Source organism: Lynx rufus, unplaced genomic scaffold, assembly GCF_022079265.1.
Source record: "Lynx rufus isolate CCGP_SWC_20201006 ecotype Redwood Valley unplaced genomic scaffold, mLynRuf1.p SCAF_14, whole genome shotgun sequence".
NCBI classification, from domain to species: Eukaryota; Metazoa; Chordata; class Mammalia; order Carnivora; family Felidae; genus Lynx; species Lynx rufus.
The window spans coordinates 39,927,236-39,951,449 of record NW_025814828.1 but is presented as its reverse complement, the minus strand read 5'-3'; the positions used below and the strand labels follow the sequence as shown (position 1 = coordinate 39,951,449).

General features: G+C 45.0%; 1 long non-coding RNA gene across 1 annotated transcript; it reads left to right on the top strand.

Annotated features, from left to right (window-relative positions):
- The first annotated feature begins 282 nt into the window (after nucleotides 1-282).
- On the top strand, nucleotides 283-23,960 carry LOC124509473 (uncharacterized). Its single transcript, XR_006961458.1, has 3 exons — nucleotides 283-420; nucleotides 561-727; nucleotides 23,434-23,960. It is a non-coding gene; the product is annotated as an uncharacterized LOC124509473 (long non-coding RNA).
- The last annotated feature ends 254 nt before the right edge of the window (nucleotides 23,961-24,214 follow it).

Sequence of the window (24,214 nt, the reverse complement as noted above, 5' to 3'; positions counted from 1 at the left end):
CGGGTGTTCCCTGTTTTAAAGCCGGAGTTGTCACAGCCTGGGCGTTTTCTGTTTCGGCTTATGGCTTTTTTTTTTTCTCTTTTCCTGAATGAGTGTCCTTTGTGTAACCCCAGTAATTCAGAAATCCTGCAGTCATAGGGACTGCCCTGTCATGTGACTTAGGTACTAGGTGCTGTCTGTGATTGGTCAGCAGCTAATTGGCGGGTCCCTATAAGAGGTCCTGCTTTGGGTGTCCAGCCACCATCCTGCCCGGAGTGCTGCTCAACAAGGGTGGAGGTGTGTGGGGGGGTGGCGGGTGTCCAGTGATTCAGCTACATGTGATAGATGACCAAGTGACTTCTTCCTTGGGGTCTGCACATCACTAGAAGACACCCAACACCGGTGGTGGCCGACTTGATCAAACTCTGGCTCCCCGAACTGGTAACTGTCACTTTAATATAGCTTACTGATTAAACTCAGAAAAATGCAGCTAAAATTTTTTTGCCAGGAACTTGTGTGGACTTAACTCCCTGTTCCCCACCCCCCCCCCCCACCCCTTGTTCTTGTTCGTTTTGTAACAGGAATGAAATGCAGTTAACTCTTTAGAAAACTTTCGCAGGAAAAGCGCCTCGTGTGATCTGGAACAAAGACATTTTATAATCAGATTTATCAAGCTGTGAAGAGGGAGTTGTAGCGAACGGAAGCAGCAGCATTCTGTCACCAGGAAATACTGCTTTATCCAGAATTGGTAAGTGAAAAGTGGCATCACTCCCTAATAGATATCATATGGTGTACGTGGGGATTGTAAAATTGTTCACAGACCCCTAACAACTGTGTTGAACCAGAGAACACATAAACAGGGAGGAATTCTCGAAAGAAGTCGCCCAGGAATATACCATAAAGTCTGAGAAGAAGCCAGGTTATTAACAAAGATGATGAGCTGGGCTTTGCCGGTTTAGACAAATACATGTAATATAACCAGTTGGCTTCCCCTCCCCCTTTTTCTTTTTAGTGGGGAGACACAAATCAAACGGGCTGTTTGGTAGAGTTGGGGCACTGACAGTCCATGGGTATAGGTTTCCATTTAGTCTGAATAGTCTGTATAATATTTGAAGGGTTGCTTTCAGAATTCCCCAGCTTGCCCTCCTAGCCCTCCCTCTACCCGAGGATGACAACTATTTACTTAGAACTCTACAAAATGAAAGTTTAAGTAATGCATTGGAAACATTTCCTACCGATCGCGAGGGGCTGATTAAGCTGGTAATAGGTTTTTTTTACATTTTAAAGTGTCTGATTTCTTGATTTGGCTTTTTAAGAATGATTGTGCCGGGAAGGGGGACTAGAATAAGAAAATATAGTTAGAATGGGGGGGGGGGTGGCTACCTGATCTTACTAGTTTCTTATTGGTCACTACGAGCAACCATGTGATGTCTCCTTATAGAATCCGACAGGAAAAAAAATGTTGTTATTTAACTGCTAGCAATGATATAGGTAGTTTTGGTGATGTTCCTTTATGAAAGTGACTATATATAATTAAAACCGTTACTGACAGAGTGGTTACGTTTGGGGTTCTGTAGGACATAATGCTGTTGATTTCTGTCTTTAAGTACCTTAAGCCAAATTGAAAGTCGAATCTGCCCGTCTGACTTTTGCTTCCCATTCCGTTACTTTCAAAATCTTAAAAATCCTTAACTTGAAAAGGAGAAAAACGTATCATAAAAAACAGGATGACTTGTAAGGTCTATTTTGCTCAGACTAAGAGCTCTCAAAACTCCAGTATCAGGATTTAGTTTCAAAGAAAGAAACAAAAAGCAACGTGAACATGGCCAGCAAACCAGATCGGTGATCCAAACGTGTGACTGTTACAGGTTATTTGACTTTAATTAAGGTGTGGCTGAGGACAGGAAAAACTCTCCTGGTTTCCCTGAAGCCCCTGAATTTATAGGTTTGAGATATTTACAGGTAACTTCTATCCAATTGTTAGCTTGTGTTCTGTGATTCGCAGTTACCTTGAGCTCTGTATTTCATGTAAATACCTGGGCAAAACTTGATGATTTAATAATCTGGCTACTGCCATGCTTAATGAGAAAAAAAAAAGCCTCTAAGTATTAGGTTTTACTCATCCACTGAGAAGCTGTTGTTTTGAGTGATAAAAATATAATGGAAGCCCTGACTTCTCTGCTGGGGTTATGGAGAGTATTATTTTTGTGTGCTCTGAAAAGATACGAGCACCTTGGCTTTGTGGGGCTTGTAAAAACTACAGACTGAAGGTATGCAGGTCAAGTGACAGACCTCAAAACAATTTCTCGCAAATAGCATTTGATATTTGCATACTGAGGGATATGAACATGCTCCCTTTGGGCTTGTTTCTTAAGTTTTTGGTGTAGTATACAGTTTTATCCAGAAGTATTTTTTTTTAAGGTTAGGTATATGGGGTGTGTGTATATATTTGATTGGGGGAGGAGGCTTAATTTCTTAGCGAAACAAGTGGCTGTTTGTTAGAATCTAGATAAGCCGCCTAGTGTTGTTCCTATGACAACTGAGGGGTTGGGTGTTGAAATGTAGCTTTAAGTTCTCGGTTTGGAAATGTCATTCAGACCTCCCACTACAGTCTCATTGAGTAGGAGGATAATGAGAAGGGGAAAAAACCATGAAGCAACATTAAGTACCTCCGTTCATTCCATGTCTTCCTGACTCGCCTTTGTGTCCGGATCGCCATGGGAGTGGTAAACACAGGTTTCGAACAAAGCAAATACTTGAGGAATAGAATCCACGGAAAGGGGTCCGAAAAGTTGGGGAAGATAAATAACAACATATGGGGCTAATAAAGAGGCGGGAGAGGTCGGCTCCATGGGTTGGTGCAAATCCTTTGGTGGCAGGATCCTTTAACCACTTTGGCATAGCACGTTTCTTCATCTCCTCTGGGCTGACTGCGGAGAACACTGTATTCTTTTAAGGCACATGTTTTGAAGTCAGTTATTTGCCCTTTGATAGCTTGTCTGTTTCCTGTGGGAAAGAAGGTTGTACCCTGGAAATGGTGGTAAAACCCAAGTATTTCGTCCTGTAGTGAAAAACTACTTTAAGACCTGCCGTTCGTAGAAGTGACTCGGTTGACCGAGTCTCTTATGGTGCCCTGTATTTGGAGGGGGGAGGGGTGGTTTAGGTACTGTTAGGCATAGATTAATTAGGGAGTCATGGATTTTCCATGCCTGAAGGGCTTCCTATTTTCTGCTCCTAAGTGGTTTTGACTATTTATTTGGTCATTAACCATGACCTGAACTGAGGGGGGAGGCTATTTATATATAGTCTCTATTTATCCCACTTAGTACAAGCGTTCGTATGGTTTACTGGTGTTTGATTACGGAGTGCTGTACCAGACCCCCCGGGAGTTTTCACAGGTAGAAGAGTCCCCCTGTTACCTTATCAGATCGTCATCGTGATGATCACAGTGTCCGATACAGGTCGGTGGACCTCTAATTACTGACAACACATTGAGCTCCTCTCATGTGCCAGGCACTGATGTAAATGCATCACTGATGCCCACAGCAGTGTCCTGGCCCCTAGACGTATCAAATGCTTTACCTACTTTAACTTACATTGAATCCTGGCAAAAAGTGAATATCGCCAATCCGTTCACCCCTGTTTTACGCGGGGAAACTGATGCACGCAATGGGGAGGCGACTTGCCCAATGTGACACCGCCCACGCGGTCTGCCCTTAAATGAGCCCACTTAGGTCTGAGAGACGCCGGTGGCACAGGACGTCTTGGCTGAGTCAGAGGGGCGGGTCAGCTACTTACCTGATTCCTAGGTCACTCGGTGCCCTGCTGTCATCAGAAGCTGATGACCTCGCCCCCGTGGTCACGGCCAGGAGCCTGCAGTGGAATGCTTCTCCCAGGTCCTCCTGGGTGGGAGTGTGGGAGCTCCAGGGGTGTGAGAGGCTGTTAATCTCTTTACAGGCTTGCCAGCATTGATCTCCACCAGCAGGCAGCAGGACTTCTTGATCTCGAAAAATTAAGACACACGAAACAACTCTTTCCTCAGCCCCAAGGAAACAGTCTTGAGTAGCAGGGAAAAGTCTTTTCATAGACATTTTCTGGGCCCCTGAGCCAGCAGGCGGTGCGGGCCCTGTGGAGGGCATGGGGTCACCTCGGAGGGGGTGAGCACGCTGGCATGGGAGCCACGTTGGGACAAAGCAAGGGCCCTTTTTTGGGGGGGGGGCGGATTCAGGCAGTCTGTGGAACTTGACCTGCATGACCTTGAATGACCGCGAGATCATGACCAGAGCTGAGATCGAGAGTCGGTTGCTTAACTCACCGAGCCACCCAGGTGCCCCACAAAAGGAAACTTGTTAACAGCACTTTTCAAACAAGTATATAAGGTGTCTCTTCAATACCTATGCATTTCTAGGGCTAAAAAAGATTCATTCCAAGCTGAGAGCAACCTCCCCATTCTCCTTCCCAAATTCTCTGTCCCTCTACCCTGCTTCATTTTTCCTCTTAGCACTTGTCTCTCCCTGATGTATTATTTCTGTGTTCGTTTTCCAGTTCAGTCAATCACTAGCAGAAATGTTATTTTTGAACGAATGTAGGGATCTTTGATTTATTTCTCTTTGATCTCCATCTGATAGTCCCTCCCATCAGTCTCAGGCTGCTGTCGGTAATGAAATTTTTTCTGCCCATTGGACTTCTCTTACTTATTAGTTACCATTTTTGTATTCACAGCCACGAGAATTTCTTCAACAGCTTTGATTGTGCAGTCAGTATTCGGAGAACTGATGGCTTCATTCAGGAGAGGAAACTAGCCAAATTTGAACATAATCATTGAGGATTTTTAAAATCAAGCGTATTTTAAAGGACTAAGGAGGATATGCAAAGTAAAATACTTCCATGCTTTGTGAACTGCCTTCAATCTAGATAGGGAGCTGGGGAACCATGCAAAATTTTTATTCCAGTGAAAACATGGAAACTCATGTTTCCAGGGGTTAACATGTTAAACTCACCCACCTGGTACCAGTATTATTTTGGGAGGTTGGAAATTAAGAAAAATTTCAATATAAGACAATTCTACAAAATTACACTAAGGAATGTAAGTGATTAGGGGTCCCTGGATGGCTCATTCGGTTAAGCATGTGACTCTCGGTTTCTGCTCAGGTCATGATCTCACATTTTGTGAGTTCAAGCCCCACATCGGACTCTGCCCTGATGGTGCAGAGCCTGCTTGGGATTCTCTCTCTCTCTCTGTCTCTCTCTGCCCCTCCCTCTGCTCGATCTCTCTCTGTGTCTGTCTCTGTCTCTCTCTCTCAAAGTAAATAAACTTTAAAAAACATAAAAAGAATATAAGTGATCAAATCTTGGACAGTTTGTGGGCCAGGTTCCTAAGTTCTCAACTATAACCTATTGCCATAATATCCTGTATTGATTCTGGTTTGCACATTCCAAAGTATTTAGAGCATTTACATAGTTGATTTTCTTTCTTTAAATTAATTCCTAAAAGAACAGATGAGATGCCTGTAAAATTGAATACAATATGCTTTTGTAAGTCGATATAATATTTGGGACATTTTGTTTTTCTTTGTTACATTTTAATAGCAAAATAGTTTCTCATTGCTTTCGATGATAAAGTAATACCTTGCTTAAAAGCACAGTGTAACGGCTTCCTTTAAGGTAGAAGGTGGAGTCATCGATTGTGAAAAGGAAGGTAAGGTTTTATTTTAAAGGATCTTCTTTTTCTGCCTTGGAAGACTTTAATTCTCCATAAGCACCTGTTCCACTAAAAACCCATTGCTGGTGGTGGCATTGGAAGAATGCTTTGTTGTCCCACCTCTCTTAAAAGTAGATGGATAAAGGCTTTTTCAATGAAAGCCCATCGATTTCTCTCCGTTAGGATGTGTGTGACATCTGTGTAAAGTGAGACCCGAAGGTCTTACAATTGAGAGAAACTGAGTTGAGTTTGTACGAGCCCAGCGAAGCTTTCCAGGGTGCTTTCAAAGTTCTGATCACCTGGGGAAACAATCTCCAAACCTCCAGGCATTGTCTAGTGAGTGGATCAAGTACGTGGCAGTGGTTACGGTGACCCCAAGAAGGTGCCCGTTCACGGAACCCATTGAAGCGTTTGCTCCCCCAGAGGTCTAGCCTTTGGGCACCAACAGACCTGTGCTTTAAGCGCATCCTGCCCCTCGCTAGGTGAGTAAATGAGTCCATTTATTTCCAGAAGCCCTCGAGAGTGGAGGGTCAGGACTCACAGGCTCACGGGGCTATGGCAGGAAACGAGAGAACCACGTGTAAAGCACCTGCTGTGGTCCCTGGAATCATGGTGCTTCACACACTTGAGTGCCCTTCCCGGATCCTTTTGGGAACAGGCTTCAGTTGGGTCGCAAGGCCTGTGGATCCATTCTAAGGTATGTGTCTTTCTTTTTCTGTTACAACAGAGCGCCGTTATAAGCGCTCTGTCCGCGCTGACTGTTTCAATCCCCTCGACATCCCACTGGCGCGATTTGGGGGGGCCCGTTTCATAGATGAGGACACTAAGGCATAGGGGTAAAGGAACGTGCGTAGGGCCATTCACCCGGTAAGCTGTGGGACCAGAAAAGCAGAATAAAAGTTGACTGAACCTGAAAGTCTCAGAAATGGTCTTCTCATTTCTATTCTGCAAAGTGTCACGTCTTCCGAGCCTGGCCCTCTCAATAGTGAAATACACAGTTGACTTTTTCTGTTTCTTATTTCACAGATCAACGGGGGCAGTTTTAGTCATTTGTGTGTTATGAGTTTAAATTAGGCCACGAAAGGCCAGGAGGGGAATTCCTTGTTTTCATTTGATCTCACGCGCTTCACAAATTTACTCATGTAACTTCCCCTGCTTTTTTTTTTTTTCTCGAATGTTTTCACTTGAAAGTGGGGGTGGAAGTGAGAAGTTTGTGAGCCTTTGGGTCCCAGGGATGCACGGTTATTAACCTTTCTGGAGATTCTTCTCTCTGGCGTGGAATTAATCCCTAGAAATGGAAAACGAGTACGAATCCGCAGTGACTGATGTCTTTCTCCTTTATCTGCATCTATTTCTGGGTGCTGTCTAGGAGGGCGAAACTGCCGAGCAAAGAATTGCAGGAACTGATGTGCATCAAAAGCCTATGTTTGGATGAGGAGTTCATTTTCAGAGTGTGGGAGAGGGGGTTCACATTTGAGAATTTTCCTCCTCTTTCAAATGTGGCTTGAGAATTTGACTTGGAAGGTGAGGGCAAGCTACCCAAGCTGACAGGTTCAGGGCGCTTTGAAATCTCGGGGCACCTGGGTGGCTCAGTCAGTTGGCTTCTGACTTCGGCTCAGGTCACGATCTCACGGTGGGCGGGTTCGAGCCTTACGTCGGGCTGTACGCTGACATTGTGGAGTCTGCTTGGGATTCTCTGTCTCTCTCTGTCTGTCTCTCTCTCTGCTTCTACCCCACTTTCCAGCTTTCCTCTCAAAAATAAATTAAAAAAAAAAAAGAAATGTTTTAAAAACATCTCTTGGCCTTGGATTGACCTTGCCCGTAGGAGGATATAGGAGGATATAATAATCCTTCCTTCCTTCCTTCCTTCCTTCCTTCCTTCCTTCCTTCCCTCCCTCCTTCCTCCCTCCCTCCTCCCCTCCCTCACTCCCACTCTCCCCCCCTCCTTCCTTTATCCATATTCTCACATAACTCATTCAACGCCTACCTGCAGACAGATGAAAGAAAGGACAGTGTGAGGGTCCATTAGGGGAAGGCAGCCCACTCTTTGTTCCTTTCCCCTCAGTGACTCCATCTTTCATTTGATCCTTTGCCATTTTTGCGACAAGGCACATTTCACAGGCTGACATTCATAAAAGTCTTTAAGCATCTTCCTTTGACAGCCAGGCTTCTTTTTTTAAAGTAAGGGAGAGAAAAGGCTTGTGACAGGAAAATAATGCAGAGAAATGGTCTTTCTTTCTTTTCTTTTTTGATGGTGGCGGAGGAAGGGCCCCCTAGTAGGGAATGTGGCAGGAAATACAGTCTAAGAAGCCCCAAGCTTTCAACTCCTTTCCCTGTTTGGAGCACATGAAGAGACCGCAACGATGTGTTGGAAAAGATTTTTTACGTAGGATTTAGGCTAATTTGGGGGGGGGGGGCGAAATCCTGCTGTGCCCTCAATTAAATTTATTGTGAGATTTTGGAAAACATCTTTCAGTAGGGATGGGAACAACGAGGGATACCCTCTCTTTTGGGGAGAGGAAGATACGGAGGGAGGAGGATTTGTACTCACACTTGGTGATTATTTTTTTATTAAAAAAAATTTTTTTAACATTTATTTTTTATTGAGAGACAGACACAGAACATGAGCGTGGGAGGGGCAGACGCAGAATCCAAAGCAGGCTCCAGGCTCCGAGCTGTCAGCACGGAGCCCGACGTGGGGCTCGAACTCACAGACCGCGAGATCATGACTTGAGCCGAGGTCGGACGCTTAACCGACTGAGCCACCCAGGCGCCCCTCACACTTGGTGATTTTTAGCCTGGGAGTCATTTGGCACGGTTTTTTTGGGGGGCGGGGGGAGAAGCCAACAACAACACATAACTAACCATTCAGGTTCTTTGTCCTGGCACAAACCGTGTGTGTTTTCTGGTAGAGGGTTGACCACACAGCAGCAAAGGTAAAACCTTTCCTTCTCTTCTACCCATAAGGAATCTATTCTTCCTCCCCCCCCCCCCCCCCGGTCCTGCCTGCATTCTAATGCTTGGGGATATGGGCTCTCCTCTAACCTCCGTCCACCCGGCCCTTGAAGTACAGGGCGTTTGGGTGAGGGGTTAACAGAAATTGTCCCAGGTGCCGACTAGACTTCATAGGCTTGTCGCAGAACAATTGGCAGAGAAATGTGCATTTTGCAAAAACGTGTTGCACACCTCCCACGTGCCGGGTGGTGTTTTGGGTCTGGGAATACGACCGTGCACAGGGTTCCTGCCCGCATGGCAGCGGGGGGAGGCGGACAGCCAGGTGTCAGTAGGTACTTAGGTCAGACAGAGGAGTACCCGAGGGGTCCAGGAAGAGCGGCTTATCCGGGGCTCTCAGGAAAGGCCTCTCTGATGTCATGATACTTTGCTCAGAGACTTACCCACGGGTATGCAGAGGAAAAGGATTATAGGCAGAGAAGACAAAAACCACTCCAGTGGAGTTGGGGGCAAGCTTGGTATGTCCATGAGTTAGAAAAGAGGCCAGTGTTGGGGCGCCTGGGTGGCTCAGTCACCTAGGTGCCTGACTGTTTATTGCAGCTCAGGTCATGATCTCACGGTTCATGAGTTCGAGCCCCGCGTCGGGCTCTACGCTGACAGCGTGGAGCCTGCTTGGGATTCTCTCTCGCCCTCCCTCCCTCTCTCTCTCTCTCTCTCTGCCCCTACCCCGCTTGCTCTCTCTCTCTCTCTCTCTCTCTAAAAATAAATAAATAAACTTGAGAAACTTTATTTTTTTAACGTTTATTATTGAGAGACAGACAGAGACAGAGAGTGAGCAGGGGAGGGGCAGAGAGAGGGGGAGACACAGAATCCGAAGCAGGCTCCAGGCTCCGAGCTGTCAGCACAGAGCCCGACGCGGGGCTTGAACTCACAAACCGCGAGATCATGACCTGAGCCAAAGTCAGATGCTCAACCGACTGAGCCACCCAGGCACCCCAAACTTGAAAAAAACTCTTAAGAAAAGAGGCCAGTGTGGAACAGTAAGCAAGGGGGAAGGTAGCAGATGAGGTCTGGGAGGTAGTGAATATCAGGTCTCCTAGGGCCTTGTTGGCCACAGAAGCTGCTGGAAGGTAGGAGACGATAACTAGAGAGAAGGAGGATGGCGTTCCGAGAGTATGGGTGATTTTATGTAGGGATCCCAGAGAGACCAGCCCATGGTGCCTCATAACTGGAGTTGTGTACAAGTTACACAGGGCTCTCTTTAGATAAAATGCCACTTCTGTCATTTAAATTACCTGAAAACCTTGGGAGGAGGAAAGAGGGAGACAGAGAGAGAAAGTTGAGCTAGCAACTCCTTATCAGCCAAGGAGCCAAAAGTGGGTTAATGCTTCACTCCCCAAGGGGCATGTCTGTGCTGATTTTATACTCAGTGAAACAGCTGAGGATTGGTAACTTCCCTGGTTTCCACGTAACTCTGTGTCAAAAACTCCGGGTTTTCTTTTTGGGGGCCCTTAGTTTTATGTTCACTTCCTTGATAGATGTCCTCTCAATTGTATATGAAAATCTGCCCGATACAGGTGAAAAGGCTGTGTTCCACCGTACTTTTCTACAATCGGAGGCAGGAAGGGAGCGTGCCAAAGTCAGAACAGTTGCTCAGTTGGGAGGAATGCAGGTGCATCTACTTACTGTCTTTTAAATAACTGTGTTAAAGCCATTTTTTTTTTTGCAATTTCTTAAAGATAGAGTTGATTGCTGCAGATGGGTTGCCGTCCCTTGTCATCATCCGCTCTGTCATCATCTGATGTTAGAAGTCCTCCCTTTTGTGTTAACAGACGTGGCATCAGTGAGAGCGGACGTAAAATGCGTATACACGTCATTTTACCGACATTGGACCCCGCAACCAGGTCTAACGGCACGCACCGCGCCACAGGGCTTGAGAGCTGTTTGTACGTCTTGTCCACGTTTATCTTCCTTCACCCGCCCCCCCCCTTGAGACTTTATTTTCTTACCGCCTCGCCTGACTTTCCACTAGTTAGTTATGCATTTGGGTTAGCACTCCTATTCTTTGAGCCAGGGACCCCACCTGCAGAAAAGAGTTAACTGGTTTTGTCATTTATAGTTTAGTTCAACTGGACCGGATTTCCTCACTGCCTCTGGCTGAAACTGACTGAGAGATTGAGAGTTTCACTTGCGGGTTGGAGAAATTAGTAATTGGGGAACACAGAGTGTTTGCCCGAGGAGGGCCTGGTTTGCTCTTGTTCCCCCCACCCCCCCCCCCGGAGGTGGGAACTCTGGACTGGGAGAAAGGGAGCTGAGAGTTGGCACTTCCTGTGGAAGCCAGCCCCCTTGGATGAGCTTGGGAGTTGAGAGAGAAAGGTGTAGAAGTAGATAAGGAAGGAGGTAGGAGACCCCCCGCCCCCCCCCAGGGTACCTGCAGATTTCTGGTCTGAAGCCCAGGTGACTTCTGTCTGTCATCTTCAACCTGGGGGTCCATTCCCGTTTAGCTCCTGAGACATGGGGGGCGGGGGTGTGTTCCTGATTTATCAAGGAATTCAGGAATGGGAGTTGAGACCCAGTGGCCCCCAAATTCCCCTGTGTACGTGTCTCAATCTGCTTTCTAGGTGAAAGATAGAGAGCTAGATGTTAAGGTCCCTTTGCCACCTGGTCTCTGACTTCTAGCTTTGAGGGCAACACATGTGTTAACTCATGAAGTCGTGTGTTCTCTTTGGTCCTTTTTCTAAAGCCGGTCACCTCCGATGGTCTCCCGGGGCTTGCGCCGTTTTGCCCCATGCATCCCGGGATTTCCCCCCTTGTCTCCCCCATATAAATAGACCATTTGCTGCCTGTCTTCTAAGGCCTTGCTATTTCTGCCTTTGACTGGAGTCCATTCTGGAACGCCTGTGTGGTGTCTGGGCGCTGCAAAATGAGTCAGTTCCTGCAGTTTGGTTACAAGTTCTCAAAAAGTATTTCAGAATGTGGATGTGGTCAGCAGAGTCATTTTCCAGGCATCTAAAAGGAAACCCACATCAACTGTAACAATTGAGCTGCGAACCAATGGCCCCGCACGGCAGAACCCGGCCTGCTTTTCCTCAAAGGAAAGCCTGTAGCTGCCCTCAAACTAGCCTACTCTGTAGATCTTAAAGAAAGACCGTAGCCATAACTGATTGCACAAACAAGTGCGAAAGAGGTTTGGCCTTGCGTCGCTTTTTGAACGTGGGCACGAGTTTGACACGAGAAATTCCTTTTGCAAAATGGAATCTTCAGGGATTAGAACACACTGAGCACAAAGGGTGAAATGTGGCCCTGGGGACAGGAACTTTGGGGATCTTAGCTGATGGCGCTGAGGAAGAACTGAGATGGTTTAGGTACCACTGCGACGTGCGGAAATAGGATTATTTTGTTCAGTGATGGAGCTCTGAGCCTCTGTAGAGTTAGCGGCAATACCAGTAAAAATAATCCCACCCTTTTCTAGCTTTAAAAGAATTTCAAGTTTGTCCTAACATTTGGACAGTATTTTAGTTCGGCATTGGTGAGGTTTTTTGATCCTCTCGGGGACCCGTGAATTAATGTGAAATTTCGACCCAAGTTCTTAGGTGTCCGTTTTGCACCACCCATTAAAGCCGACGGAGTTTTCAATAATGAAGACACAGCCTAGAAAAAAGGGGCAAATGGTTTGAACAGACACTTTACCCAAGAAGAGAGACAAATGACAGATCTGCAGATGAAAAGATGTTCACCATCAGTCGTCATGAGGGAAATGCAAACCGAAACACCAGGTGATCATTCATTCGAGGGTCAGCAAGTTTGCGGATGATCTAGAACTCTCCTAATACATTTCGGTAGAAACGTAAAATGGCACATTTTGGAAGACTGTTGGCAAAGTCTTACGATATTAAATATACACCTACCGTATGGTGCAGACATTTCTGCTCCTATAAGTAATAGCTAAAAACCGGAAACAACCCTGATGTCCATCAACAGGTGAATAGATCATCAAACTATGGTGTATCCGTATGTTGGATGCCACTCAAGACCGAAACGAAGTGAGTTATTAATGTAGTCCGCAACATAGAGGACCCCACCCTGAGTGCAAGAAGCCAGACAGAAGAGAGGACACACTGTGTGGTTCAATTTATGTAAAATTCTAGAACATGCAAAAGAAATTCATAATGACAGCAGATTCCTGGTTGCTTCGGGTGGTAAGTGGGAGGGATTACAGGAAGGCACAGGGAAACTTTGGGGCTGGTGGATAATTTCACTATCTTGGTTGTGGTGATAGTTTCACAGGTGTGGACACATGTCAAAGCTTAATCAAATTATATGCTTTAAATAGGTGCCCTTTATGGTGTGTTAGTTATTCCTCAGTTAAAAACAACTTAAAAAAATGAGCGATCACGATGCTAGTAGATGGAGCATTTAAAAATGCCCTTATTTGACAAAATAAAGACTTGGCCTCTCTTAGGGAAAAAAAAAAACCTGATGAAAGTTTAATTTTGGGGGGATAGATCTATAACCTTCTAGCACAGATGAGAAACCCAAGTTAAACTGAACGTAATAGATGGGATAGTTTTAGTTCCTCCTGTTTCCAGGGCATTGAAACAGATGATTCCAGACAGATCTTGTCCAGCACTGTGGGGCCAGCTACCTGCCTCGTGTAGAAACATCGGCACTTAAACACAACTCCTGTAGCACTCGCCAGATGATGAGGGAGGGCTAAAGCCTCTGCAGCAGGGTTCACATGGCAAAGATGAAAATCCCACCTTCAGATTCTACCACCGTTAGAGAAGTAACTCTATTTGCAGAGCACGGGGACATTGATAGAGTACTTTGGTAAACCTCATTTTGTGTGATCATCTCCGCCATCCCGTTATCGGTAGGATCAATATTCCCCTCATTTTCTTGGGGCACACGCTGCAACCCAGAGAAGCCAAGCTGTTTGGCTGGATCACAGAGCCCCGAACTTCTTGGGGAGAGGTCATCATTCTTCCTACTGTACCTTGTTGCTTCCCCAAATTCATGTCATTGGGTACTTGGCCAGGGTTCTTTGTTCATTGGTTTGTCACTTACTAGAGTCTCCTCTGTTTGCATACGAGCTGCCCGCGTGATGGTCTTTAATCCTGTTTCCCCTTGTCTAGAAGGGTAGTAATACAACCCCAGGCTTCACGAGAATGTTCTAAGGGCCAAAGACTCATTTGGTGAAAGAGCCACGGTAGCCCGTAAACATCGTATTCGCAGTGGATATTGATATTTACTATGTGATTTCCCTATCAGGCGTGCTTACTGATGGCGCGATACTTAACTCCATTAGAGCTTAACTCCATTAGTTGCGTTGTGGCTTCCATCAACATTGCCACGTTTCATGATACGTGAAATCTTGTGCCCTGGATTATTGTCAACTTTTCTTTAAAAGATACCAAACAGTCCTGGAGCACCTGGGTGGCTCGGTCGGTTAAGTGTCCGAATCCCGATTTCGGCTCGGGTCATGAGCTCACGGTTCGCGGGATCGAGCCCTGCGCTGGGCTCTGCGCTGGGCAGTTTCTCTCTCTCCGACCCTCCCCCTCCGCCCACCCTTCTCTTGCTCATCTGTGCTCTCTCTAGCTCTCAAAAACAAAACAAAACAAAAACAAACACAAAAGATACTACACAGTGCTTAGTTGAGTCCTGACGCCTGAAACTCATGGTTTGAAAGGACACTAAAGAGCTGAAGGCAGGTGCCATTAGGGTTTACTTAGCTAAGAAGGTTGGTCCGTCCATGCCTGGCACCTTTTTCCTCGTTGGCTATGTTTACTGACAGTTCTCTTTGCTCTTTGTCACATTCAGTGGCCCTCTTTCTTTCGTATCCCTCTTCCTTTCTGATGGGTCTGTTGCCAACCAAAGTTCTCCCCAGCTGACGTGATGAACAACGTGGGGACCGTTGTAGCCTTTTTTTACTCCCTAGGATGGCCTTTCACAAAACATGTTTTCAGAAGACAGGGAAAAACTTCTCTGGTTGAATAAGTTCAGGAAACACTGGGTTGAACAACATTAAATTCAGTTTCTTTCCTGCAGGACTTCTCAGAGCCTTTTATGTTTGTATTGAAACTTCAAGAGAAGCATAGAGTACCTCAGTAACATTTCCCAAATTTTAAGAGATTCATAGGACTGTGGTATGTGTGTGTGTGTGTGTGTGTGTGGACTCGTCTCTTGGTTTAATACTCCAAAGTTGAATACACTTTGGAAAATGCTGTCTTGTAACTTGTCATTTGCTGTGTTGGTAAAATGACAATTTCCCTACGAGTTTTCTGTCTGTCCATCCTTGTACATCGAAAACAAATCGTGACTTGTTTTCCTGACTCGGGTCTGGAGAGTTCCAGTTTCTAAACTTTCTATTCATGGTTTTAAAACTCATTCAGGTTTATTTTCACCTTAGAAAAATCAGGAGATGTAATCCTCTGAGGGCACAGAGATAGTGAGGTTTTGCCCAAGCATGAAAGTCAATGGAAGGAATTTCTCCTGTTTTTGGTTTTGTTTTATTTTGGTTTTTCACCAAATCGTCTAGATTCTGCCGTTTGAAGTCCCTCCATTTATTCCATCCCTGTTCTGGGGTCCCAATAGCTGTCCTGTGGGCATGTTAACTGTTAGTGAGTACAGCAGTAGGATGAATTTGACCTCTCAGCATGAAAAGAATTACATTGTATAGATTTTTATTTTAACAGTTTGTTCCCCCAGACGACACAAAAGTTCAATCATCAGGATAGGACTTAAAAGGGAGCTCATGTCAGAATGAATCGTAATTGTCAGGGAGAAATTCGAATAGTTTCAATGCCGTCGTCTGCCAGCGAGGAACGGGAAGCAGGGGAATGAATGTGGGGCTAGGATCGTTGAGTTGTAAAGCGGACCAGGTGATTCTGGACTTTGGTGAGTTGGGGTCGTTCCTGGCTTGTCACATCTCCCTAGGAGACACGGGGCTCGATCCCACAAACCGTGAGATCATAACCTGAGCCGAAATCAAGGGTCGGACGCTTAACTGACTGAGTGACCCAGGCGCCCCCATCTTCTAGCTTCTTGGGCCTTGCCGTTTTCTGTAAATGAGAGCGTTTTGCTATTCCTTTTTGACTGAAAGGCACTGCTTCGGTAGACACATCCTCTCCTGTCCTCCGTAACCAGTCCTTTCAAGGTTGTACATTATCCTTCAGTGCCAAGTGTCTCTCCTGACGCCTTTCTCCACTCACAGAAAGGGGAACCAGATTTCCCTTGTGTTACTTACCATGAGTATAAACAGCAGTTGTGTTTCTGTTATTTCCCCTTTCAACTTAGCGATAAAGTTTGCCACTGTGTCTTCCCCCACCTTGCACAGGAAGAAAGACTTCCTTCCTTCATCTCTTGCCTTTTTGCTCAGGACTGTGAATAATCTTCCCTTGCTCACCTTTGCTAACTTTTTTTTTTAAACGTTTATTTATTTCTGAGACAGAGACAGAGCATGAACGGGGGAGGTTCAGAGAGAGAGGGAGACACAGAATCGGAAACAGGCTCCAGGCTCCGAGCTGTCAGCACAGAGCCCGATGCGGGGCTCGAACTCACGGACCGTGAGATCATGACCTGAGCCAGAGTCGGACGCTTAACCGACTGAGCCACCCCGGACCCCCCCCCCCTTTTTTTTTTAACTCCGGAGGGCTACTCCGACTGTATCCTTCCTCTCCCAACTTCTGGTTTTCTCGATCTGATACCCTTCCTCTTCTACGTAGTGTAACAGGACAGCCCAGGAAGCCTTACCTCATTGATGAGTGCCTAGGTGCTGTAGTTGGGTGTCAGGCTTCTCTTACACCCCTTTTCTTCTTGGCTGTATTGACCTCTGTCTCTCCTCCTTGCTCTTTGTCGTTTTCCTTTTTTTTTTTTTTTTTTTTTTTTTTTGTGAGAGCATGTGTGCAAGTGAGCCGGGAAGGGACAGAGAGAGAGAGAGGGAGAGAGAAAGAATCCCAGGCAGGCTCCGCACTTGGCACTTGCCAGCGCGGAGCCCAATGTGGGGCTTGAACCCACGAACCGTGAGATCATGACATGAGCCGAAATCAGGAGTCGGACGCTCAACCCACTGAGCCACCCAGGCGCCCTAACTCTTTGTCATTTCCAGTGGCCCTCTGTCTTAAGTAGCCCTCTTCCTCTACGTTGAGAGCTTGATCCTTTGACATTTTCTTCATTATTTTTTTGAATCTGGCTCATTTTAATTAGATTGATAGTGTCTCTCTAAACGCTGACATGTACTCTGCAGAATCATCCATATATTGTCAAAAACGTACTGAGTGTAGACCAGTCGAGCATCAACTAATGAGGGAAGAAGGGAGAGAAAGTGTTTCGGTGGTAGTAACTCAGTACTGCCCAATAATAATGTTTATTTATTTTGAGAGAGAGGGCGCAGGCAAGAACATGAGCAGGAGAGGAGCAGAGGGAGAGAGACAGAGAGAGAGAGAATCCCAGGCAGGCTCCATGCTCAGCGCAGAGCCCAACGCAGGGCTCGATCCCACAACCCTGGGCTCATGACCTGAGCTGAAATCAAGAGACTGACGCGTAACCAGCTGAGCCACCCAGGCGCCCCTACCTTTGGTTTCTTTGTGACCAGTTGAAGTGGCCACACATCCACTGGGTGGAGATAGCTCTGGGAGCAAATACTTGATGTGCAGGTTGGGACTTTATAAGGCTGTCTTTCTTCCATTCTCTAGAAACTGAAAAACATCCAATTCTGTCCCTTTCCCCAGTGTAACACACATCAGAACAGTCTTTTATAAATCTCCATCAACTTTCCTGTTTTCTCTTGGCTACATAGTAGAATCCACGTTATCATCCTGTTTGCCCTGGTGAATATCTTGTAGGTATTGTAACCGCTAGGTCATCAGATAGTATCAGCAAGCATGATATATACATGTAGCCCTCCATCTTTTCAAACGGTTATTATTGGCCCCTCCAAACCTTCACACGTATCCGTTAGCCGTCTTCCCTTTTCCTTTGTGGTATGAGTCATTTACCCAAACCAATAATTTAAAAAATCAACATACTACCACGGACCTCGTAATAATTGAAGTCCAGTACGACTTCTGGTAGACAGCTATGATTTTCGGAAGAGGCTTCATTTGATTACAGTGTAGTTCATTGTAAAACCATCGTGAGCCAAAGAAACCGTAACATGTGGATGTTCCTTTTGTTCTTTTCCTTCTTCTATTCTCTTCCCTCCTCCACTGTTACTTGTTCGGTTGTCTCAATTGTTTTCATTGCACCACAGTAGATCTTGCTTACTTATCCTGTGGAATGAAGGCATTTAGGAGAACCTTCCTGAATGCCCAGGACTCTTCGGTACCCGCAAGGGATTATATAGGAACGTGCTGTCACTGGCCTATACTTCTGTTAGGAAACTGGCTCCTTTACAAGTAAATAGCTTGCTCCTATAAACACCCACAAATGTTACAGAAAGGTACCATAAAACTAAGTTGGGAAGCATGTATTGTTTAAAGGATAAGGATACGTAAGAATTTTCCTGGAATGGAGATCCTCTGAAACTTGATGGGAAGAGCAAAGAAAGACCAAACGAAGAATTTCACACCGTGAGCACATTCGGTGACAAAAGGGAGTTTGGTGCCGCGGCGAAAGCAGAGGCCTGGTGGACATTTGATTCTGAATGAAACCTGCAACACTTACGTGTCTGTGATACTGACACATTTTGAAAGACCCCAGTAATAATGGAAAAGGAGCAGGGGGTTAATTGTGACAAAGTAAAGGGCTAAGTCACAGAATCTTGGTCGAATTGCCTGGTTTGGTAATTACAGGTTCAGAAGAATCACCTTGTTTTGATCTTAACTCTCTTTTTACTTACCATTGATAGAATGCAAATGACCTTTCTTCTTCAGTGATAAGAGTTCCTCACTGCAGTTGCGCACCTGCAGACATTGTATGAAGTGAATTGAGTGGTTTCTTTCAGAGAGAGGGAGAGTGACACAGAGAGATATTTGCACATGGATGGAAGTTCAATTAATTTCTGGACCTTGTCCATAAAAAAAAAGGCTGTTCCTTAGGTGAAGACCATCCTTTTTCTCTTGAGTGTTTTTAATTAGCCAAATGATTCATGTTTTCATCCAGTGATTGTGTAAAAAAGCAAAAAAATTTGGTTTTCGTTGAGAAGGATTAAAGGCATGTGTCTAATTGCTAAATAGTATTTTTAAGAAACTAGTCTGGGTCTGTCTTTATGGGCTCTAAGTGGTTTCGCCTTTGCAAGCTTGTTTTAGGATCTCGTGCCAACCCCATCCCTTCCCAGGCCTGTTCGGACTAGAATTATCTGGCAGGCAAAGTCCTTTAAAAAAAAAAAAAAATGTCTTGAGCAGGAACGTCTCAGAAAATGTTCACCTCAGGCTTCAGGTTGACCTGCAGAGCAATTTACTAAATAGAGCGATGCGAAAATCAAGTGACCATCAGCTGGTGTAAATGTTTTTGGTCCGTCTGGTCACAGGATCTCAGGTATGCAGGAGTTGGATGGGCTGCAACCACGTGCTGGTTATGGTGAGACCCTGGCTCACATACCTCTTAACGTAACCCAAAAGGAATCTAGGTCCGCAAGAATGTACTTTAGTTAGTCACCTGTGTTTAAAAGGTTGGGTCGGGTTTTTTTTTTTTTTTTTCCTCTGACATAGTTTCACCCCATGGGGCCCGGTGTGTATATACGTGTACATTTCTTCCCTGGGCCGGCCGGTTGAGTTCATTAGACTTTTTGTTCTCAACCACACTGGAGGCAGTTTGGTAGTTGTTTTTGCGTTTTTGGTCAACAACTTTATGGAGGGATATGATTGATCGACAAGGAACTGTACGTATTTCTTGTATGCAGTTTGATGAGTTTGGACATATGCAAATGCCCACGATACTATCACCACAATCGAGATGTAACAGACATATGCAACACCTCTTAAAGCTGCCTTTATGTCCGTGTGTGTGTGTGTGTGTGTGTGTGTGTGTTAAGAGCACTTAACATAAGATCTACCCCATGGGAGGCCGTTTTTGTTCATTTAAAAAAAATTTTTTTTAATGTTTATTCGTTTTTGGGAGAGAGCATGAGTGGGGAGGGGGAGGGAGAGGGAGACACAGAATCGGAAGCAGGCTCCAGGCTCTGAGCTGTCAGCAAAGAGCCCGATGTGGGGCTCGAACCCATGAACCGTGAGGTCATGACCTGAGCTGAAGTCGGACACTTAACCGACTGAGCCATCCAGGCGCCCCATTTTTGTTTGCTTTCTAAAGTAAACTCTGACTTTGTTAAAATAGCTTTCTGGGGTGAGTCCTGTCAGATCCATAGATATATTTGTATTCCTATTTAGTTTCTGAAAGCTGCTGGGACATGCACTAAAATATGCGGAATTGCATGGGTGGGTATTGGAGGGGACATCTAGAGTCAAACTTGACCATTTTGACTTGGGAAAGTCAACGTTCTATTCATCCCTCTTTGTTGACTTCCAAATACAGTGCCTGGGGTTAAATTTCTTTCCAAAAACCACAATTTCTAAAGTCAGTGATACTTTGGGGTGGGGCAAATAGAATTGTCCCAATAATCCCTTAAAAGAGATAGGGTAAGGCTACTCTTGTTTCGTTGAATGACCCGCGACACTGCGTTTCTTTCATTTCTAGTGGAACTTTGATGAGAATGCCATTTTATATCTGTCATCTTAGCTGGAAACATCAGTGGGTTTCTTTACTTCTTGATTTGGTTTATAGGTCACCCCTGTTCTAATTCTGGAGAGTGAGCTCTTCAAATTCTAGGTTAACATTTCAAGAAATGGGCTTTATCTCCATTCCAACCAGGCTTTCCAACAGCAGGTGTTAGGCTTCACTGTTCATCAGTCTTCTTCCTTCAAACTCCCTTTCCCATTCTGTACACCTCGAATAAATGGACTTTAGCTTGAATGGACAGAAATTTTTTAAACCGTTGTCTTTGTTTTGTTTGCTTGCACCGTGAATGAGACTTGAGCAGCAAGTACCTTGGTTATAGTTTTGTCACCCGTCCCTGGGGCTTAGCTGGCTTCTTAATTGCTAGATAATGGAATTATATATAATGTGACATTTTCAGTTGGACCCAATTCCTTTTCTTTGACTTTTACTTATAAACTCTGAAAATGGTTCTTTAAAATTTGTATCTAAAAATTTTATTTTTGGCGGGGGGGGGGGGGCGGCGCCTGGGTGGCTCAGGCGGTCGAGCGTCCAACTTCGGCTCAGGTAATGATCTCACAGTTTGTGGGTTCGAACCCCGCGTGGGGCTCTGTGCTAACAGCTCAGAGCTTGGAGCCTGCTTCAGATTCTGTGTCTCCTCTTTCTGCCCCTCCCCTGCTCACGCTCTGTCTCATTCTCTCTATATCTCTTTAATGCTTAGTAAACATTAAAAAATTAAAATAAAATAATTTTTGTTTTCATCTCAGATTGAGTGCGTGCTCAACTAGGGGAGAGGGACGGAGGGAGAGAGAATCTTAGGCAGACTCCACACTCAGTGCAGAGCCCAACGCGGGGCTTAATCCCAAAACCCTGGGATCATGAGCTGAAATCAAGATTTGGACGTTCAACCGACTGAGCCACCCAGGTAGCCCTACGCTTTGAAAATGTACTATTGGTTAATACTCTGTGTTATAGTATATTCCTTAGATATTCTATTCTATATTTTAATAAACTTTAAAAGTGTGTTAGTGGCTGACACTAATCTATAGTACAGTCTTTAATAAAATCTTACTTAGTTTTCCCTTTTGGTATTACCTAGATAAGTGTAAAAGGAGGGGGGGAAAGACCACGTTAACTTCATAGTTCTTTAAATTTAGGAACATTTGGAGGATAGGCAGGGCAAGCTTTAACAATTAAAAGTATCATTCATTCTTCTAATTTAAATATGGACCAAAACTTATAAAAGATAATCCTTTGGATTTTGGCATTAAAACTAACCAAACTGAACCCTTGCTTCACTGTAATTGTCAGTGTTATTCATAAAAGTAGAGTTATGAACATTTAGTCTTAGCGGCTTATGAAAAATAAATTGGCGTGTTCTATAAAATGCTTCATTTTACATTGAGGGTGAGATTCAGCCAAACCTGCACAAGCAGTCTTTTTTTTTCCACTTTGGTACTTCTGCCCGGGCTTTCAGGCAGGGCCAAAATGTCCTTCACCATAGAGTTGGTTTTAATTTAATGAAAAAGGAAAAAAAAAAAACAATCAAACAAAAACCTACTTCACCTTGTAAATTTCACCCTCCTCCCCTAAGAGCGAACCACCTGGTGAAACACCATTATTAGAACTTGGCAAGTAGCTTCTGTCTTAAAATTAGACATCTGTGATTAAATAGTTAAATCATTCCTTTGAAATGTATGTATTTAGAACTCCCAGAAAGCTGGTCATCTTTTCTCACAGCCAACACAGTTTTTTTTAAAGGCGCTTTTCCTGGCCACGAATATTTCAGTGTCATTCCGTGGTCTAGCTACATGTCCAGTCGGATTGCCGTGATTTAAAGTTCTAAGTATTGGGGCGCCTGGGTGGCTCAGTCATTTAAGCGCCGGACTGTGGCTCAGGTCATGATCTCGCAGTTCGTGGGTTCGAGCCCTGCGTCGGCCTCTGTGCTGACAGCTCGGAGCCTGGAGCCTGCTTCAGATTCTGTGTCTCCCTCTCTCTGTCTTTGCCCTTCACCCGCTCACGCTCTCTCTCTCTCTCAAAAATAAACGTTAAAAAAAAAATTAAAGTTCTAAGTATAGGCTTTCTTCCAGTTGATGATAACTTTCCTCAGTCTTTTCAAAGTGACAGCCAAAGCATTTTAAATTCATAAGAAGGTAGGATTCTAAGTAATCTTAAAAGTCAAAAATAATAATTGGCCACGGTGGTCATGTGCCAGTATGAGAGTGCCTTCTCGAAGACACCGGGCTTTTTCCTGCTTTGGGGACTTTGTTCTGACTCTTGCCTCTCTCCTCGGTGTTCTTTCTCACCCCAGGTCTGTGACAGGTTCTCCACCTCCCTCCTCCTCCTCCTCCTCCTCCTCCAAGGATCTGCTCAAATGAGGCTTTTCCCTGACTACCTATGCAAATAGCGTTCCTCTTTACTGTCCCATTACTCTGTGAAACGGTCATACATATCAATCGAGTTTCTTTTTTGTCTTTGCCTACACACCCCTCGGATCTTAGACACTCAGTTCTATGAGTGCAGGGCCTCTGGTCAGTGTCACACTTCCGGGGCCCAGCAGAAAGTATGGAGAAGGCACTCAGTAGGCATTTCTGGGGTGAATGAATGAATGAATGAATCCATGGACAGGACATCTATCCTCGAACTTTTTTGTCTCCCGACATCGGATTAGGGGAGGAAAGCTTGGAACTGACATACTGGCGAGCTGCTGCTTTGAATACTTGGTGACATCTCTTTTTTGCAGGTTTCTTTGGTGTGTTAGACATTTGGTAGAAATAACTTTATCATCCTCAATTTATCGTGGGGAAATATTTCTTTACTGTAATTGATCAGTTTTTCATATAATAACATTTTACTGCAAACACGTGCCAGGTAATCAGTTGTAGATTTTCTCACAATCATGTGCCCAGAAAGGCAGGGATTTTCATCTCTTGTTTGCTGCTGGATCTCTAGCACCTGGGAGAGTATCTGGCCCTTGATTCAATATCACTCAATCAATATACACTGAGTGAATAAATCTAGAGTTTTGTTTTAAAACTGTATACATGGGATTATTGTCAGCTATGTCAATAAAGAAAATACGGAATTGAAATCCATTGATACCACTTCCCCATAAGTTTCCAGGATTGATGTTTTTCTCTTTCCTTCCACAGAACCCCTCCCCAGAAGGCTGCGGATCACCTTCTGATCACCTTCTGAAGCTGCTGGCGTGTGTAGGTACCCTCAATGGCTCAGTAGCCAGTGTAGATCCTGTCTTTTGTAATCAGTAGCTACATCTGGCTACTGGGTCTCTGATGGCATCTTCTGGCTTCTGTTACAGCGTCCTGAGCGAGGTTACTGGGGAGTCCTTAATAATTCAGTTGTTGCCTTGATTTACACACACACACACACACACACACACACACAGAGTTAAGTTCCCGAGTGGTAACTCTTCCATTATTAGCTGGAGTGTGAGAACCATCAAGGTTTTATGAATGATGAGGTGACTTGATTTCAGCACCACAAGACGGGGGAATCCATAGACTCTCTTTTTCTTTCCTCTTTTCCCCATGTGGAAGGTGTCATCTGGTCACAAAACCATCTGTCTACCTACCTACTTCTCTACCTGTATATCTTATTCATCCCTCCGTCCACCCATCCATCCGCCCACCTGCCCGCCCATCCATCCATCCATCCATCCGCCCACCCATCCGCCCATCCACCTGCCCACCCATCCACCCATCCACCCATCCATCCATCCATCCATCCATCCACCCATCCGCCCATCCATCCACCCATCCTTTTCATCTCTTGACTTTTAAATGGCATTTTCACAATTATGTGATTAAATAATGACAATCTGACGGTATGGCAGTTTAAGGAAATTTTACTTGTCGTTGATAAGTCCCAGCAGTGCATTCTGACTTGTCTTTTCAGTGTGGTAGATAAGATACC